At 37.8% G+C, this 19,870-nt stretch overlaps 1 pseudogene; it reads right to left on the bottom strand.

Moving 5' to 3' along the window:
- Window positions 1–17,652: 17,652 nt before the first annotated feature.
- Window positions 17,653–18,578, bottom strand: LOC110258715 (annotated as a pseudogene).
- Between the last annotated feature and the right edge of the window lie 1,292 nt (window positions 18,579–19,870).

The following is a 19,870-nucleotide window of genomic DNA, read 5'->3' as shown; positions in this document are numbered from 1 at the left end:
TCAGGATGAATGGATAAAAGAGAATGAACATTCAGCCTTAAGAAGGAAGGATATCATATTTGTCACAACACGCTGAGATAAGTCAGAGGAAGACAACAACTGCATCTGAAAAAGGCAAACTCATAAAAAATAGATTACATAGTGGTAACCAGGGACTCTGGGGTTGGGGAAATAAGAGAGTTAGTGTTTATGAATACACACTTGCAACTGATAGGTAAATAAGTCTGGAAGATCGAGACTGGCTATCAGTTATCCCCACCACAAGAAAGAAATGATAATTACATGACTTGATAGAGTGCTCACTAATGCTGCAATTGGCAATCACATTACTATTTAGAATTTTGTCAAATAACATGGTATGAAACTTGAACTTATGCAATGTTATTTGCCAAGTGTGTTTCATTAAATGTATATCATAGAAATTATTTAGGTACCTCTTATCTGAATTGACTTATCTAATATTTTTATGTTTCTAAGAAAATTATATGAGGTTTTTCTGAAGTGTATCACAGTAGATTCAGACTAACACATAAAAATAAGGTGACCTTATACTTAAGTTTTCTAATATTTAGAAAAAGAGAAAACCGTTTAAATCTTAAATACATTTTTGAGAACAAATTTTAATTTTCCTTAAGTGGCTGTATTCTATCATAATTTAGTGATCTACTAGGACAGTTGAGTGATTTGTATCCTATGCATTTCACGTTGAATATGTTTTGTTTTTCCAGAATCAAATATTAAAATAAAGACCCTGGCTGATAATTTTGTTTGTTTTAAAGTATTAAATGTTAACCACTTCAGTATTCCACTCTAGAAGTTCTTGAAGTATTTAACACTGTTAACTTTGTGTCCTTGCCTGTGTATTTAAGTCTGACTTAAAATCAGAGTAGTTCCGTGTGTTTTGCAGTTTGTATCACATTCTAGATTTTCCATAGCCTTCAGCTTTGACAAGAGATAGAAAGAATACTGAGTAACTGAAATCTAAAAACCACAAAATAGTTTAGATAAATAAATATTAGTGTATGCTAATATTAAAATAAAAAAAATATTAGGATACTTCCTTACTGAAATGTCACTGAGAAAAAGTTTTATAACACCTCATATTTGCTTTCTGGTGTTGAATCTCATAGAATTTCAGAATATAAACCTTGCTCTCTAAAACATTTGGGATGAAAAGAATGAAAATACAAGCAAATAGGTTAGAGTTGATAATTATGTTCCTTACAGTGGAAAGTTCAAATTTTCCATCAAGTCCTAGGTGATAGCCCTGCACCAATATCAGTACATTTCTGTAGAGAGATTCAGTGGCCAAAACCCAACAGGATGCACTGGGAGATACTGAGGTCAAGCAAATTACCTTTATTAAAGTCACTAAGATCACTTTATGGTAACCAAGTGATTCTTATGTAATTGACCTCATTTTAAACCTCTTTTTCTCATTTGGCATAAGTTCTATCTGAGCAGAAAAGAATCTCATGTTGGCCTGATGTTTTATTGTAGGTTTAATATGGTTTATTAGAATTTTGTGACGAGACTAGAATCTGTTGTAGGATTACCACAGGGTCATCTGTGAGCTGATTTGTCCTGATGTTTTTGCAAAATGCCATCAGAAACTCTAATATTATTCCTTAGTCCCATATATAAATTATCTAGACTGTTCTTCCTTTTCAGTATTCCCCAGCTGCCTTTATCTTTTTTACTCTGATTTTCTCCTCTTCATGCCACTCGTCACTCTTCAGTATATTACATATATATTTGTTCGCACCTTTAGAGCTAGTCCCTCTCTTCTGCTCTCCCGTGATTAGCATATAGCCTTAAAAGGGATAGGACTTCTCTATTATGTTCATGCCTGTTATGTTCAATCCCAGACTTTGCTATTATGTGGCAATTTACAGTGGTCAAGAAATATTTGTCGAATGGAAGAAAATCATTATCCCCCCTTGATCAATAATTTGAAAATGTCTTTCATTAGTTTTCAAACAAACCTGTTTTTAATTTTGATATTTCAGATGCTCTACTGTCTTTGTGTATGTGACATACAACCTTGATTTCTGCTTCTTTCCCAGGACATGACCCTTGGCCATGTTTGTTCCATCACTATTCCTGTGTGCACTTGCATCATTAATTTACTCATAAATGTACCTTCAACTAAAACACCACTTTCAGCCTCTCTTCTTATCCCAGTCTATGCATTCTTTTCTTCATATTTTAATGATTTTTATTTTTTCCATTATAGCTGGTTTATGAGTATTCTGTCAATTTTCTACTGTACAGCATGGTGACACAGTCCCACATACATGAATACATTCTTTTTTCATACATTATCATGCTCCATCATAAGTGACTAGATATAATTTACAGTGCTATACAGCAGGATCTCATTGCTATCCATTCCAAAGTCAATAGTTTTCATCTATTAACCCCAAATTCCCAATTCATCCCACTCCCTCCCCTTCCCGCTTGGCAACCACAAGTCTGTTCTCCATGTCCATGGTTTTCTTTTCTGTGGAAAGGTTCATCTGTGCCATATATTAGATTCCAGATACAAGTGATATCATATGGTATTTGTCCTTCTCTTTCTGACTTACTTCACTCAGTATGAGAGTCTCTGGTTCCATCCACGTTGCTGCAAATGGCATTGTTTTGGTTTTTTTTCATGGCTGAGTCGTATTACATTGTATATATATACAACTTCTTCTTAATCCATTCATCCGTCGATGGACATTTAGGTATCTTCCATGTATTGGGTATTGTGAATAGTGCTGCAATGCACATATAGGTGCATGTGTCTTTTTCAAGGTAAGTTTTGTCCAGATATATGCCCAAGAGTGGGATTGCTGGGTCATATGGTATTTCTATGTAGAGTTTTCTAAGGTACCTCCATACTCTTTTCCATAGTGGTTCTGCCAACTTAACATTCCCACCAGCAGAGCAGAAGGGTTCCCTTTTCTCCACACCTTCTCCAGCATTTGTTATTTGTGGACTTGTTAATGATGGCCATTCTGACTGGTGTGAGGTGGTACCTCATAGCAGTTTTGATGTGCATTTATCTAAGAATCAGTATTGTAGAGCATTCCATGTGCGTGTTGCCCATCTATATATCTTCTTTGGAGAAATGTCAGTTCAGGTCTTTTGCCCATTTTTCCATTGTGATTTTTGTTTTGGGATAGCATGTTGTCTAGTCTCCATGTACTTGTTTTTTTTTTCTCATTTCTTTTCCTGTGGTTGATTTCTAGTTTCATGTCATTGTGGTCAGAGAAGATACTTGAAATAATTTCTATGCTGTTAAATTTGTGGAGGTTAGCTTTGTGCCCCAGTATGTAATCCATCCATGAAAATGTTCCATGTACCCTTGAGAAGAATGTATATTCTGATTTTTTTAAATTTAATGTCCTGAAAATGTCCGTTAAGTCTATTTTTTCTACTGTGTCATTTAGGATCTCTGTTGCCTTATTGATTTTCTATCTAGAGGATCTGTCCATTGATGTGAGTGGGGTGTTAAAGGTTCCTACTATGATTGTATCCCCATCAACTTCTCCTTTTATGTCTGCTAGTATTTGTTGTAGGTATCTGGGTGGTCCTATATTGGGGGTATATATATTGATGATTGAAATATCCTCTTCTTGAATGGATCCGTTTATCATTAAATAGTGCCCTTCTTTGTCTTTCTTTATGGCATTTTTTAAAAAGTCTGTTTTGTCTGATATGAGTATTGCAACTCCTGCTTTCCTGTGTTGTCCATTGGCATGAAATATCTTTTCCCATTTCCTCACTTTTGATCTATATGTGTCCTTTGCCCTAAGGTGAGTCTCTTGTAGACAGAATATTGTAGGTTTTTGCATTTTTTTTTGGAATCTTCCTTTCTGGGTATTTTGATTTAAGCATTTGATACATGGACATTTAAGGTAATTGTTGAGAAATATGTGTCTATTGCCATTTTATACCTTGTTTTCCAGTTGACTCTTTGGTTCTTCTTTCTTTCTTTTTTGGTTGGATGATTTCCATTTTTTTATGCTAGTGTAATTTTCTCTTTAGACTTTGTGAATGTAATGTTTGGTTTTGATTTGTGGTCGCCCTTATTTTCTTAGTATGTTAACCCCTTCCTGTATCTGCTTGCTTTTTTAGCCTGGTAGCCATATAGGTTCAAACACAGTATTAAAAAAAAGTCTATATTTTCGTACTTCCCTTGCCCACATTATGTGATTTTGAAGTCCATTCTTAACATGCTCAAGTTTGTCCTTTTGCTGTTACTTGTGTTTACCATCACCGTGACAGTAGTTTATTTTTTTCCACTCTTAACATCGGTATACTGGCTTATTTAAGTGATTGCTTTCCAGCTGTTTCCTCCTCCTATTTCGTCTTACTTCTTTTTATTTAATTTAGGGAAGCCCTTTCAGTACTTCTTTTAGAATGAGTTTAGTATTGCTCTACTCTTTTAAATGATATTCTTGCTGGATAGAGTATACTAGGCTGCAATTTTTTTCCTTTCAGAATTTGAATATATCTTGCCTCTTTCTTCTATCCTATAAGGATTTGGTAGCGAAATCAGCTGATAGGCCTATGGACCTTCCCTTATAAGTAATGATTTGTGTTTCTCTTGTAGCCTTTAGAATCCTCTCTTTATCTGTACTTTTTGCCGTTTATTTTGTAATATGTCTTGCTGTGGGCCTATTTGGGTTCAACATGTTTGGGGCCCTCTGTGCTGACTGTGTCTTGATATATAGAATTTTTTACATTGGGATAAATTTCAGACATAAGTTCGTTACATAGATTTTTAATCCCCTTCTCTTTGGCTTCTCCTTTTGGAATTCCTATTATGCCTCAGTTGGCCTGCTTTATATTATCCATGGGTCTCCTATATGCTTTAATGTTTCTTATTTTATGTGGTTTTCTGTCTGCCGCCCTGACTGGGTGATTTCCTTAATTCTATCTTCCAAGTGACTAATTTGCTCTTCTGCATGATTCTTTCTGCTCTTTAGTGTCTTTAGCTCAGTTTGCATTTCCGCAAATGAATTTTCTGATTTTTCCGTGTCCCTCCTTATATATTCTAGTTCCCTTTTAAAATAATCTGCATTCGTGTTTATATCTGCTTTTCATTGCTTGATATTCAGCCTTAATTCCTTCAGTATTTTCACTACCTCCCTTTTGAACTCAGTGTGTATCAAATTGCAGAGGTCTGTTTCATTTTTTTGTTGCTTCAGGTGACTTCTCCTGTTCTTTTGACTGGGAATGGTTCCTGAGCTTCTTCATCTTGCTCATGTTTGTCTTTTTCTGTGAGTTTAGGGAAGGCAAACTGTAGTCTTTGGGGGCTACTTCTATGCAAGAACCCCCCTTTGTATGTTGTGGAGGGTTACTATTAATTTTTGGCATGGGAGTTTGAATATTTGCTGTCTCTTTCTTTGGTGTGAGCAGACTGTTATCCTGAGGGTGCTAACTGTGTTTCCAGGGAGGAGGCAATGGGTAGAGCTAGTAGTCAGTGCCTGAGTTCTGGGCTCTTAAGAGGTGCAAGGTCCTGCAGGAAGGTGGTGCAGGCTACTCCTAGTTGCAGGGCCCTGGGAAGTGGTAAGGAGCCTTAGGCAGATTTATGAGGTGCCCATGGCATTTGGCAGTGGCGGCCGCAGGGTGTGTGGGTTCCCAGTGGAGTGAGAGCAACAATAGGTGGTGTTCAGTCACAGGGCCATCCTCTGAGGTGCCCTCTGAGGTGACTGGGGCCTCAAGTGATGCCTCTTCAGGGTCCTGTAGTGGTAGCAAGCCATGCACACCCCTGGAGTCAGAGAAAATAGCTGTGGTTTGCCAACACCCACTGTAGACCACACACGATGCACCCCATTCTACTTAGCCCACCTAGGAGGTGCTGCACAGACTGCTCCTTGTTGCAGGGTCCTAGGAAGAGACAGTGATCAAGCATGTGGGCGGTGCCCAGAACATTTGGTAGTGGCAGTAGCAGGGTGGGTATGTTCCCAGAGGTGTGAAAGCAACCACAAGTGGTGTTCTGGGCAGTGCCCTCTTCTGTGATGGCCTCTCATATGGCTGGGGCTGCAAGTGGTACCTGTTCAGAGAGCTCTCATGGCAGTGGGCCACTCCCAACTCTGGAGTCAGAGATAACTGTGGTGGTTTGCCACTGCCACCTGTAGGCCATGCCGGAAGCACCCCATTCCACTTAATCCATGCAGGAGGTGCTGTAGCAGTTCTATGTTTCTCAGTTAGGACAGTGATCAAGTGTCTCGGCACTGCCCAGTGAATTTAGCAGTGGCAACAGCAGGGGGGTATGTTCCCAGGGGGTGAGAGCATCAACAGGTGGTGTTCAGGTGTAGTTTCCTCTTTTTTGCAGACCTCTGAAGTGACTTACGTTACAAGTGGAACCTGTACACAGAGTCTGGGGGTGGCAGGCCACACCTCCCTCTGGTTTCTGAGATGACTGCTTTGGTTGTCCCCGCCACCTATAGATCACAAAAGAGGCACCACATCACACTTAGCTCCCGATTTCCCTTAGGCCACACAAGAGTTGCCCAGCCACCCATAACCCACACAAAACACCTGGTCTCCCATAGCCTGAGCAGGTGTCTTCTCACCACCTATAGACTGAGCCAGAGGCACCCCACCCTCTGAGAGCCTGCAAGTGTGCAAGAAGATTCCTATGCTGGTTCCCCCCTCCTCCTCTCACCCTCCCCAACAATGGTGCCTTGCTTCTCCTGCAGGCCCAGACCTCCTCCTAGGTTCCTTGAGCTATGGAGTTCCACTCCCCAGCCTGTAGCTCACCACTCTCCAGCCTGTGGCACAACACTCCCTAGCCCCTCAGGTAGTCTCCACATAGCCAAACCTAGTCCCCGCCCTAGAACTGACCTCTGGAGCCTACGTCTCAGCTCCCAGCACCCACCCTAGCATTTCAGGCTGGGTTGTCCAGGGCGGTAGTGCAGATGATCTGTGTCTCTCACTCTACTTTTCTCTCCTCAGTCCAGCAGCTGCTGTCCTTTCTTTCTTTATTTCTTTCTTTCTTTCTTTCTTTCTTTCTTTCTTTCTTTCTTTCTTTCTTTCTTTCTTTTCTTTCTTTCTTTTTCTTTTTTTTTTTTTTTTTCTTTCTTTCTTTCTTTCTTTCTTTCTTTCTTTTTTGCAACGTGAGGTCCCTCCATCTTAGCTGATCTCCTGGTCAGTTAGAGGCTTGCCAGCCTGTTGCTTTGTTGTCTCTTTTACAGCTCCCTTTCAGAAATGCTAGTCCCATCTTGATTTCTTTAATCTCTCTTTTATTCTTTTTTTCTTTTGTTCTACCCAGTATGTCACTAGTTTCTTGTCTTTTTGGAGGTTTAAGTTCTTCTGCCAGTGTTCAGTAGATGTTCTGTGTGAATTGTCTTAAATTTAGATGTGTTTTTTTTTCTTGATTTGCTTGTGGGAAATGTGAGCATGATGTCTAACTCCTCTGCCATCTTGATCCTTCTGTCTCTTGTCATATTAATTGACCATAGGTGTATGAGTTTATTTCTGGGCTCTCTATTTTGTTCTGTTGATCTGTGTGCCTATTATTGTGCCAGTCTATGCTGTTTTAATTACTGTAGCTTCGTAGTAGAGTCTGAAGTCTGAGAGAGTTATGCCTTCAATTTTGTTCTTTTTTCCCAAGATTGCTGTGCCTATGAGTGTCATTTTGGTTCCTTATGAATTTGGGGATTATTTGTTTTTTCCTTCTGTGGAAAATGTCCTGAGTATTTTGATAGGAATTGCATTAAATCTGTAGATTGCTTTGGTTAGTAGGGCCATTTTAATAGAATTAATTCTCCCAGACCAAGAGCACTAGATAACTTTCCATTTCTTTGAGTCAACTTCAATTTTCTTCATCAATGGTTTAAAGTGTTCAGCATATACATGTTTGTTTCATGTCCCTGGTTAAGTTAATTCCTGAGTGTTTTATTCTTTTAGATGTGGTTTTAAATCAGATGTTTTTTTTTTTACCTTTCTCGTTCTGATATTTTATTTTCAGTGTATGAAAAAGCAACAGATTTAACATATTAATGTTTTATCCTCCAACATTGATGAATTCATTGAATAATTGTAATATTTTTTTTTGTGGTGGAGTCTTTAGGGTTTTCTGTACATAATATTATGTCATTGACAAGTAGTACCAGTTTTGCTTCTTCCTTTCCAATTTGCATGCCTTTTACTTTATTTATTTTTTGCCTGACTGCTCTGGATAGCACTTTCAATCTTATATTCAGTGTTGATTTCATTTATTAATTGTAATAGTTTTTTTTGTGGTGGAGTCTTTAGGGTTTTCTCTACATAATACTATGTCCTTGACAAATAGTAGCAGTTTTACTTCTTTCCAATTTGCATGCCTTTTACTTTATTTATTTTTTGCCTGATGGCTCTGGATAGAACTTTCAGTCTTATATTTAGTGGAAATGGTAAGAAAGAGCATCATTGTGTAGTTCTTGAATTTAGAGGACAGCTTTTTGCTTTTTACCATTGAGTATGATTATTATTATTATTATTTTTTTTTTTTGCTTTTTAGGGCCATACCCCTGGCATATGGAGGTCCCAGGCTAGGGGTCATATCAGAGCAACAGCTGCCTGTGAGAAGAGTTTATAATAAATGGCCTTTATTATGTTGAGTATGTTCCCTCTCACTTCGATAAGTGTTTTTATCATGAATGTAGGTTGAATTTAGTTATATGCTTTTTTCGTCTATTTGGATGATCATGTAGTTTTTATCTTTCCTTTTGCTAATGTGGTATGTCACAGTGCTTGATTTGCAAATGTTGAAACATGCTTGTAACCCTCAAATAAGTCCAAATTGACTACTTTGTAACTTTTGTATGTACTGTTGAACTTAGTTTGCTAATATTGTGTTGATGATTTTGTATCTATATTCATCAATGATATTTGCCTATAATTTTCCTTTCTATATTGTCTTTGATTTTGATGTCAAGGTAATGTTGGCCTCGTAGAAATGACTTGGGAGTATCTCCTCCATTTAAATTGTTTGGAATAGTTTGAGAAAAATACATTTTAGTTCTTCTATTTTTGATATGATCCCCCCGTGAAACCATCTGGTCCATGACTTTTGTTTACTGAGTTGTTTTCTTTTTTCATTAAAAACTTGATTTCACTGCTAGTGATCCATCTGTTCAAATTATCTGTTTCTTCACTATTCAACTTTGCTGGCTGAATGGTTTTAGAACTTTGTCTTTCCTCTAGGTTGTTCAATTTGTTGTCATAAAACTCTTCATATTGTTCTCTTACGATGTTTTTGTATCTCTCTGGTATCAGTTGTAATTTCTCCTTTTCATTTCTTCTTTTGTTTGATTGGGTCTTCTCTTTTTCTTCATGGCAAGGCTGGCTAAGGGTCTATGAATTTTCTAAATCTTTTCAACAATTCATCTCTTGTCTTAATTGATATTTTCTATTGTTTTTGGTCTCTATTATTTTTTTTTCTGCTTCCTCTCTGGTCTTTATTATGTCCTTCCTTCCACTGACTCTGGACTTTATTCTGCTTTCTAATTCTTTTAGCTAGTAAGCTACGTTGCAAAATGAAAACTTTTAAAAAATTCTTGAGGTAGGCCTTTATTAATTTAAACTTACCTCTTGGGACTGTTTTGCTGCATTCCATATGTTTTGGCATGTTGTGTATCCATTTTCATTTGTCTTTGATTTCTTCATCAACCCACTGTTTTTTTTTTTTCATGGAGTGTTGTTTAGTTTTCCCATGTTGTTCCCTTCTCATTTTCCTTTCCCTAATTGTTTCTAGTTTCACACCATTGTGACTGAAAAAAAAAGATGATATAGTTTCTATCCCCTTAAATTTTTTGAGATTTGTCTTATGGATCATCATGTGATCTCACCTGAAGAACATTCCATGTGCTCTTCAAAGAATGTGTTTTTAGCTGTTTTTGAATTGACCGTTCTATAGATACCTTTAGGTCTTACTGGTCTGTTGTATCATTACGAGTACATATACCTTGATGATTTTCTCTCTGGATGACACATCCTCTGTTGTAAGTAAGGGTGTTAAGGTCCCCTATGGTTATTGTATTATTGTCAATTTCTCCCTTTATATCGGTTATGATTTGGTTATATATTTAGGTGCTCTGAGTGTAATATCCTTTTCTTTTATTGATGTTCTTATCATTACATAATACTGTTCTTTGCATTTTACTATACCTTTTGTATTAGTCTTTTTTTGTCTATTATTATTATTGCTACTCCTGCTTACTTGTCATTTCCATTTCCATGAAATGCAAGTCATTTTACATCCTCTCATCTTCAGTCTTTCTGTATCATTCCCCAGAAGTGAATCTCTTAAAGGCAGTGTATTAAATGGTCTTGTTTTTGATTCAAGCAGCTAACCTGTGCCTTTTGATCTGAGCATTCATTCTATTGATACTCAAAGTAATTATTGATAAGAATGTACTTATGATTGTTTTATTACTTGTTTATTACTTGATTTCTGGTTGTGTTTGTAGATTTTTCCTGTTCATTCTTTCCGTCTTATTTCTTTCTTATTGGTGGCTCTATGGTTTTATTGAGGAGTATGCTTGTATTCCTTTTTGATTTTTGTATATTTATATTAGGTTTCTGATGTGTGGCTACTATGGTCTTCCTAAATGTAGCCCTGTATTGTATCTGCTTTATTTAAATGGTGAATCATTTAAGTTAATATCATTCTATAGCTGTAACTCTTGTCACTGGCATTTTGTGTTTCTGGTGATGTCTTTTTTTTTTTTTTTTTTTTTTTTGGTTAGGGCTGCACCATGGCATATGGAAGGCCCTGGTCGAGGGATCCAATTGGAGCTGTAGCTGCCCGCCTCTGCCACAGACACAGCAATGACAGATTTTATATATATACAAACATATATATGGATATATATGAGATATATAAATAAAATTATATAAATATGATTCACTTTGGTGTATACTGGAAACTAACACAGCATTGTAAGTCAGCTGTACTCCAATAAAATTCAAATATTCCGTGTTTAGAACAATAATTTTCCCTAATTCCATTCAAACTTTTTTTACATAAGTTTTGAATTGTTTGTCTGGTAAACTCTTTATTGATATTTTTATTATTTATTTTTTCTCTTGCTCTTTCAGTTAAGACTAGTTCTTCTGCCTTTTCATTTTGCTTAACTTGTCTGTCTGTGTAAGATTAGGCCAAACAGTTACCTTTTATGATCTTGAACAAAAGGAGGAACTCCAACACAAGACTTTCCCAATACCGATTGCATGCCTTTGTTGGAAGAGCTGGATTGGATATGGATGCCAGGGCCATATTTCCTCAGAGTGTGCTGGCAGCTGTCCCCTAGATAGAGGCTGAGGCTGGAGATGGGCGTTCTGATTCTAGTGCTGTGTATGAGGTGGACTTTCCTCTGTGCTCTTTGGCTCTCACCACTCTGTCAGTGGTGAACTCTAATTACAAGTTGTTGGAGCAGAAGCCCTGAGGATTGGGCTTGAGCTGGCTGTGCTACCTTTGTTTATGTGTTTTTTGCTCTCCCTGCACTAAGTCCTTTGCTTTAAGGGAGGAGAGTGCTGAAGCCATTGCATCCAGTGCACAGATGCAGGTTTGCCATACTACATATATAGACATCTGTAGCTCTTCTCAGACACAGCCTTGAATGCAAGTCCCCTTGGTCTCAGTCAGTCACTGCCTCCTGCCTCCTCCACTGAGGACCCCGCTCTGTTCAGAACCATTTTTCAGGGCTGGTGGGGGCCTGTGTGGACTCTTGGTAGTGTTGGGAGCTTAGCTGTGACAGAATAGTCACTTTCAGATATTTAGATGGCTTCTGAAATGACACATGACTAAGCACAAACAGAGCAGTGGCTATAACCATCCTACCTAAGCTCTGCCCCTGGACTGGGTTGCTTGCTGGTTCCGTGGTTGAATATTGGCTGATCCAGATCTGGTACATCATTGTGATGTAAACTGAGCAAGTCTGGATCACTCAGTAGATATGGTTTGGGGCCCATGGCAAGCCTACTGAGGGACACTTGGCAGGTGCTAGGGAACGCCTCTTTCCATCCTGCTTTGGAGCAGGTCTCCTCTGTTTCTCAGAGGTGATGACTCTTCCCAGACCTGCTTCTCCTTCTGTGTTGTGGAAACTTCCCACAAGGCAGGGAGGGCGTGTAGGATCTTCCTGCATGTATCAGGGAAGAGCTGTGATAGAGCAGCTGCTGTCAGAGCTCTGGGCAATTTCTGAGGTGCCTTTTGAATAATTGCCAGCGATGGGCAACACTGGCCCACCTGGGCTCTGCCCTGCACCAGCTTGCATTTACATCCGACAGTCAAGTGTTTTTCATGGTCCTTGTTGCCCTAGATCCAGTGCTGCAAAGTGAAGTGATGGAAGTAAGGCTGCAGTTTTCACTTGGCTCAGTCAGGGCTATGTGGCCAGCCAATCACGGAAAACCTGACAGTGAGTGGAGAAGACCTCTCCGTTCCCCATGTCAGGTTTTAGACAGCACAAGTGTTCTGCTCATGAGCAATATCCAGGCTTCTAAAGCATTGCTTTTTGTCCCAGGGAATTTCCAGCCAGCAAAGGGTGGCTTGTATCCTCCACATAGAGCCTCGAGACCAGGATGCCCAATCAGATATTTGGCTCATTGAATCCTAAGGGTGGATGTCTACCCAGTAAATTTCCCTTTTAGTAAGAATCTCCTCCCAGGTAGAGATTCCAAACTAATCACTTTTATTTCCTTCTTGTCCAATAAGTGGGTGTCTTCCTTAATGCCTTGGCTTTACAGGGACCATCGTGCCATTTTCCAGTTAGTTTTCAAGGAGAAGTTTTCCCCATATAGATATGTATTTTTATGTGTTCATTGGGAGAGGTGAGTTCCACATCCTCTTACTCTATGGTCTTGATCTCCCTCTAGGATTGGTATTAATTTTCTTTAATATGAGAACTTCACCAGTGTAACCATCTCATCCTGGATTTGTTTCATGGTTGTTTTTTTATTACTGACTCAGTCTATTCCTAGTAGTCATTCTGTTCCAAATTTCTATTTCTTCCTGGTCCAGTCTTGGGAAGGTGTATGTTTCTGCGAATTTATCCATTTCCTCTAGATTTTCCAATTTATTGCCATATAACTCTTCAGTATGTTCGCTTATGTTCCTGTGTATTTCTCTGGTGTCAGTTTCTCTCATTTCTCACTTTGAGTCCTATCATTTTTTTCTTAGTTTATCTAGTGATTTGTCAGTTTTGCGTATTCTTTATCAAAGTCAGCACATTTTCACTCATGTTGTTATTGTTTTTCTAGTCTTTATGTTCTTTTTTATTTTTCTCTGCTTCCAATGACATTGAACATTATTGCTTCTTCTTTCTCTATTTCTTTGAGTTGCACAGCTAGGGCATTTATTTGCTGTCTTTCTTGTACATTCATATAGGCATTTATCACAATGTACTTCGTTCTTAGTATATGCTTGTTGCATTTCATAATCATAGTTACGCTATAATTCCTTTTTTGTAACATGATGCACTCCCATTTTTATCCCAAAGGATTTTTAAATTTCCTATTGATTACTTCTCTGTCACCTGAGCTATTAAGTAACATGTTGTTTAATCACCCCTTATATGTATGAATTTTCCAGTTTTCTTACAACTGACCTCATACCATTGCAGTATGAGAAGTTTTCCATGTTTTTTTTTTTCCAGTGTTCTTTAGTATATTGGTAATTATTTTATGGACCAACATGTGATCTCTCTTGGAGAGTATTTTATGTGTACTTGAGGATGTGTATTCTGTTTCTTTTAGATGGAATATTCTATGTTTATTAAATTCACCTTGTCTATCATGTTCCTTGAGGCCAAAATTATCCATTTCTTCTGGGTTGTCAAATTTGTTGGCATATACAATTGTTCCTAGTGTTCTCTGATTATTTTATATTTCTGCACTATCTGTTAGATTTATAGTTTCTCACTTCTTATTTTTTTTTTTTGTCTTTTTTTTTTTTTGCCATTTCTTGGGCCGCTCCCGCGGCATATGGAGGTTCCCAGGCTAGGGGTCGAATCGGAGCTGTAGCCACCAGCGTACACCAGAGCCACAGCAACGCGGGATCCGAGCCGCGTCTGCGACCTACACCACAGCTCACGGCAACGCCGGATCGTTAACCCACTGAGCAAGGGCAGGGATCGAACCCGCAACCTCATGGTTCCTAGTCGGATTCGTTAACCACTGCGCCACGACGGGAACTCCACTTCTTATTTTTTTTTAATTTGGGTCCTCACTCTCTCCTCTTGGTGCATCTTGCCAGATGTATTTCAGATTTGTTTACCCACTCAGAGAACCAGCTCTTGATTGTAATGATTTGTTTCTGTTGCTTTTGAATCCCTACTGTTTTGACTCCCTCTCTGATCTTTAGACCCTATTATTTCCTTCCTTCTGCTGACCTTAGGATTTGCTTGTATTTTTCTTTTTTTTTTTTTTTTTTTGGTGGTAGTTTAAGTTATTGCTTTGAGATGTTTTTCTTTGTTGAGGAAGGCTTACATCACTATGATCTTCCCTCTAAGAATGCCTTTTGAGGCATCCCATCACTTTTGAATGGTGTGTTTTCATTGTCATTTGTATCAAGGTATTTTTAATTTCCTTCTTGATTTCCTCATTGCCCCATTGATTTCTTAGTAGCATGTTGTTTAGTCTCCATGCTGTCAGGTATTTTGCATTTCTTTTCCTGCTGTTAATTTCTAGTTTCATGCCGTTATGGTTAGGGAAGAAGCTTGAAATAATTTCTGTATTCTTAGATTGGTTTAGGTTAGTTTTGTGCCCCAGGGTGTGGTCAATCCAGAGAATATTCCATGTGCACTTGAAAAGAATGTATATTCTGGCTTTTTGGTCTTCATTTATTTTGGATATAATGTCCTGAAAATATCACTTAATTATAATTGTTCTGTTGTGTCATTTAGGATCTCTGTTGTCTTATTGACTTCTGTCTAGAAGATCTGTCCATTGATATGAGTGAGGTGTTAAAATCTCCTACTGTTATTGTATTCCCCATCAATTTCTACTTTTATGCCTGTTCATATTTGTTGTATGTATTTGTGCGCTCCCATATTAGCGGCATATATATTGATAAGTATAATATTCTTTCTGTGGGTTAATACTTGTACCAGAAAATAGTGTCCTTCTTTCTCTTTCTCTATGGCCTTCTTTTTAAAGTCTGTTTTTTTCTGATATGCGTATTGAGGCTCCTGATTCCCTGTCTTTTCCATTCACATGAAATATCTTCTCCCATCCACTCACTTTCAATGTACATGTTTCATTACCCTAAAGTGAGTCTTTTATAGGCAGCCTATTGTAGGCTTTTTTCCCCCCTACATCCAGTCTTCCACTGTCTTGTCTTTTGATTGGAGCATTCAGTCCATTGAAATTTAAGGTAATTATTGATAGATATGTATTCATGTGTTTGAAAGCTTGTGTTCTGTTGATTCTATGAATTTCCCTTGTTCCTTTCTTTTTCTTGTTTTGGTTGGATGAGTTCCTTTTATTTGGTGTGTGTGTCTCATGTTCTTATTAGTTTTTGTGAATGTATTATTTGGTTTTGACTTGTGGCTACCCACTTTTTCACATATGTGAACCCCTCCCTGTCTCTGCTTGCTTTAGACTGAGAGTCATATAGGCTCAAACACATTCTAAAAAAAGAGTCTAGATTTTCTTACTTTCCTTCCCCACATTTTATGATTTTGATACCCCTTTTTACATCATGACAGTTATCCTTTTGCTGTCCCCTTATTTATCATTGGTTTCAGAAATAGTTTTTTTTTTTTCTGTTAGATGTCTATACTGGCTTATTTAAGTGATTACTTTCCTATTGTGATTTCCTTCATCCTGTGTATTCTTACTTCCTTCCCGTTTAGAGGAGACCTTTCAGTATTTCTTTTAGAATGGGTTTATTATGGCTTATTGTTTTGAGTTTTGGCTTGTCAGAGAATTTCCTTATTTCTCCTATGTTAAATGCTAATGTTGCTGGGTAGAATAGTCTAGGCTGAAAACTTTTCCCTTTTAGAAATTTGAACATATCACTTCTCAGGCTTTTGGCTGAGATCAAGTTTAGAAATTTGAATATATCATGCCACTCTCTTCTGGCTGGCCTGTAACATTTCTGTAAAGAAATAGGCTCATAGCCTTATGGGTGGGTGTTCCCTTAGAACCAACTCTTTGTTATTTCTCCTACTACCTTTAGAATCCTCTTTTAATCTGCTGTGGTCTTGCAGGGTTATTTGCATGTGAAATTGTCCCTGGGTAGCTTGTGAGGGTTTAGTATTTAGTTTGTATGTTTTGGCTGTGAGGGCTGCTTTTGGTTTTGATATTTGCTGTCTGTTTCCTCCGTGTTTGCCGCCCATAATCCCATGGATGGTGGATGTGCACAGGTATGACCTGCATGTGCTCCAAGCAGGATGATGCAATCAGCAGTGCATATAGCCAGTGCCTGTTTGCTGGGCCTTTGGTAGTGGTGAGGACACACTGGGAGGTGGGGGCACAGGCTGCTCCTGGCTACAGGGTCCTGAGCACTGACAGTTACCCTCAGGGATCTGTGGGCTATGCCCAGACCCTTGCCAGCATCGATGGCAAGGTGTGTGGATGTCCAGGGGGCTGAGGGCAACAGGTGGCTCTTGTTTGCAAGACCCTCCTTGGTGGTGATAATCCCTGAGGTGACTGGGGCTGCAGGCAGTGCCTGTTCACACTACCATTTATGGTGGCAGGCTCTGTCCACCTCAGAGGCCACAATGGCTGTAGTAGTATGCATTCGTTGACCATGGGCTCACAAGAGGCACCAAGATGCCTGAGAGCTTGCCCCGGGGCAGACAAAGATGTTCCTATGGTGGACTGCCATAATGCTATGCATTTATCAATACTGAATATTGTAGTTCAGTCCTGGTTATTAATATTCGCAATAGCAAGGAAGGCAAGTAATAATATGAGAAGAAAAAAGCCTTTTTAATTAATAAATTCAGAGATCACACTGTCATATATGATGGAAAACTGGTCAAAGTACATGAACATGTACAATCATAGGGTGTTCAGAATGAATAACATCAATTTCAACTACAGGTTGATAAATGGCCACATATTCGGAAAGCTTTGAGAGAACCTGAGAGAAAGTTGTCTAATATTCAAGATGAGCATGTTCCTTATTAGGAATATATATTCTCCATAAATTCATATATAAACTTAATCTCTTGAATGAATTCAAAACTGAGAATCAAATTGAAACCTATAGTTTTTTTGGCACATGGCGTTGCTCAAGAAGGGACTGGTAAATGGGAACTCAGAATATGGGCGTTTTCAAATGATTATGCCTTGGGATTTTAGAAATTTGCCACCAATATAAATCTGAGGCTACCTTTCTGTAACTGATTTCTATTCCTAGTCTTTGTTGGATTGGTTGAAAATTATAACTCATTATAATCTGAAACAAATAGTTGTTATTGTACACAATTACACCCTGGCAAAATTTTAGTTCGCTCCTGGATGGAATGTATAAGATTAGATTTTGGCATATATTTTAAAACAATCTCTCATTTCTGAATGTGTTTGTCTCATACACCTATCATGTTTTAATAATTTTTAATATAGAATGTAGTTATTTTACACCTTCTCAGTATTCCTTGACTTTGAAAAATAATTAATCAAATTAAATAGTATTGAACACAGGAAATGATATTTTTCAGGATATTATGACATCTTCCTAATTTGCTTCATGACTTTTAATACTGCTTTGTTTCTTAGACTATAGATAAAAGGGTTTAAGAAAGGAATTACTATAGTATAAAAAACAGAAACAGGTATATCTTTATTTTCTTCTTTAACTGAGTTTGGTCGAATGTACATGAAGAGAAGACATCCATAGAATACTGAGACAGAGAGAAAGTGGGATGCACATGTAGATAAGGCTTTCCCTCTACCCTTGTTGGATTTCATGTTGAAAATTATAAAAAGGATGCAATTTAAGACATTGTTACTATGGTAATAGTGAAGGTTTGAATTGACCCAGACAAGATAAACATCATCAATTCATTGATATAAGGGTCAACACAGGAGAGTCGGATTAAAGGAACTATATCACAAAAAAAATGATGGATTTGATGACGCCCACAGAAAGTTAATCTAAACAGAAGCCCGACATGAATCATGGAGTGCAGGTTTCCAGCTATGTAAGCTCCTGTGATCATCTTAATGCATAGTTTCTTGGACATCATGGCGTGGTATTGCAGTGGGTTGCAGATGGCCATAAAGCGATCATAGGCCATGGCTGCCAGGAGGAAGCAGTCTGCAGTTTCGGCAAAGCAGAAAAAATAAAATTGTGCCATGCATTCATACAGGGAAATAATTCTGCTCTTAGAGAAGAAATTCTCTAGCATCTTTGGGGTAATGGCACAAGAACAACAGGAATCCATCAGAGCAAGACTACTCAGAAAGATGTACATTGGCGTGTGAAGATGACGCTCTGTAACTATCAGTGCCACCAGACCAAGGTTTCCCACCTTGGTGATCAGATAGATGGTAAGGAACACGCGAAACAGAAAAATCTTCAGTTGTGGGTTATCTGTCAATTCTGTGAGGATAAACTCTGTTGTCATAGTGTGGTTATCCCAAGTCATAGCTAATTTGTTGTGACTGGAACTATGGAGATATAAGATTCTAATTTGGAAAATATATGGATTATTGAGACAGAGAGAAAGTGGGATGCACAAGTAGATAAGGCTCTCCCTCTGCCCTTGTTGGATTTCTGACCAATGATCCTTAATGGTTTCCTTGGTGGTCCTTACATAGATGCTTAGCCACCACTTCCACAAATTGAGTCCATTTTGAAGACGATTCTACAAAGAGGATTGTCAAAAGTCATAATTTAAAAGAATTAAGGATAATTTTACAGAATATTTTTAAATGTGTTAATTCTGAAGACGATCCTACAAAGAGAATTACCAAAACTCATCATTTTTAAAAATTAATGTTATTATCCAAAATATGTAAAACTCATACAACTCAATGAAAAAAGTACGAATATTCAGATTAAGAAATGGACAGAAGAACTGAAAAGATGTTTTTACAAAAGCTATCCAGGTGGGCAACAGACCTATGAAAAGATGTACAGCACCACAAATCCTTAGAGAAATGCAAGTAAAAACCATGAGGTATTACCTGACACATGTCAGAGTGCTTGTCATCAAGAAGACAAGAGGTTAACAATATTGCCTAGTATGTGGAGAATAGAGAATGTGGGAGAAAATCGTGGTGGGAAAGTAAATTGCTTCACTCATGATAGATTAAATAGAGGTTACCAGGGGCTCTAGATGTCAGAATATAGGAGAGAGAGTGTTCATGGTGCATACTTGCAACTAATAAGCAAATAAGTCTGGGAGATCGACTGTGGTGAATATAAATAATATGGTACTATCATCATCAAAACTGTTAAGAGACTAGATCTCAATTATTCCCACTATAAGAAGAAATGGAAATTACATGATATGATAGGGTGTTAGCTAATGCTGCAATTGGAACTATATTATCATCTACAATTGTATCAAATCAACATGTGATAAAACCTTAGACCTATGCAATGTTATATATCCAATATTTTCAGTAATTTATACATTATAAAAAAATTAGTGTTTCTTATCTGAGTTGAATGATCTATTTTTATGTTTCTAAGAAAATTATGTAAAATTTTCTGAAGTATGTTGCAGTGGATTCAAAGCTAATAAAATGAAGTTTACCTTTATACTTAAGGTTTCTAGCATTTAGAAAAATAGAAAACCCTTTAAATCTTAATCCATTTTTGAGAAGCAATTTTAATTTTCTTTAAGAGGCTAACTTCTCTCATTATTTAGTGATCTACTAGTACAATTGAGTATTATGTCTTATTACATGAATTCCATTTTGAGTATGTTTT

This window comes from Sus scrofa, unplaced genomic scaffold (genome assembly GCF_000003025.6).
Source record: "Sus scrofa isolate TJ Tabasco breed Duroc unplaced genomic scaffold, Sscrofa11.1 Contig33, whole genome shotgun sequence".
NCBI classification, from domain to species: Eukaryota; Metazoa; Chordata; class Mammalia; order Artiodactyla; family Suidae; genus Sus; species Sus scrofa.
The sequence above is the reverse complement of the archived record's forward strand: the minus strand, read 5'-3'. Positions and strand labels throughout refer to the sequence as shown.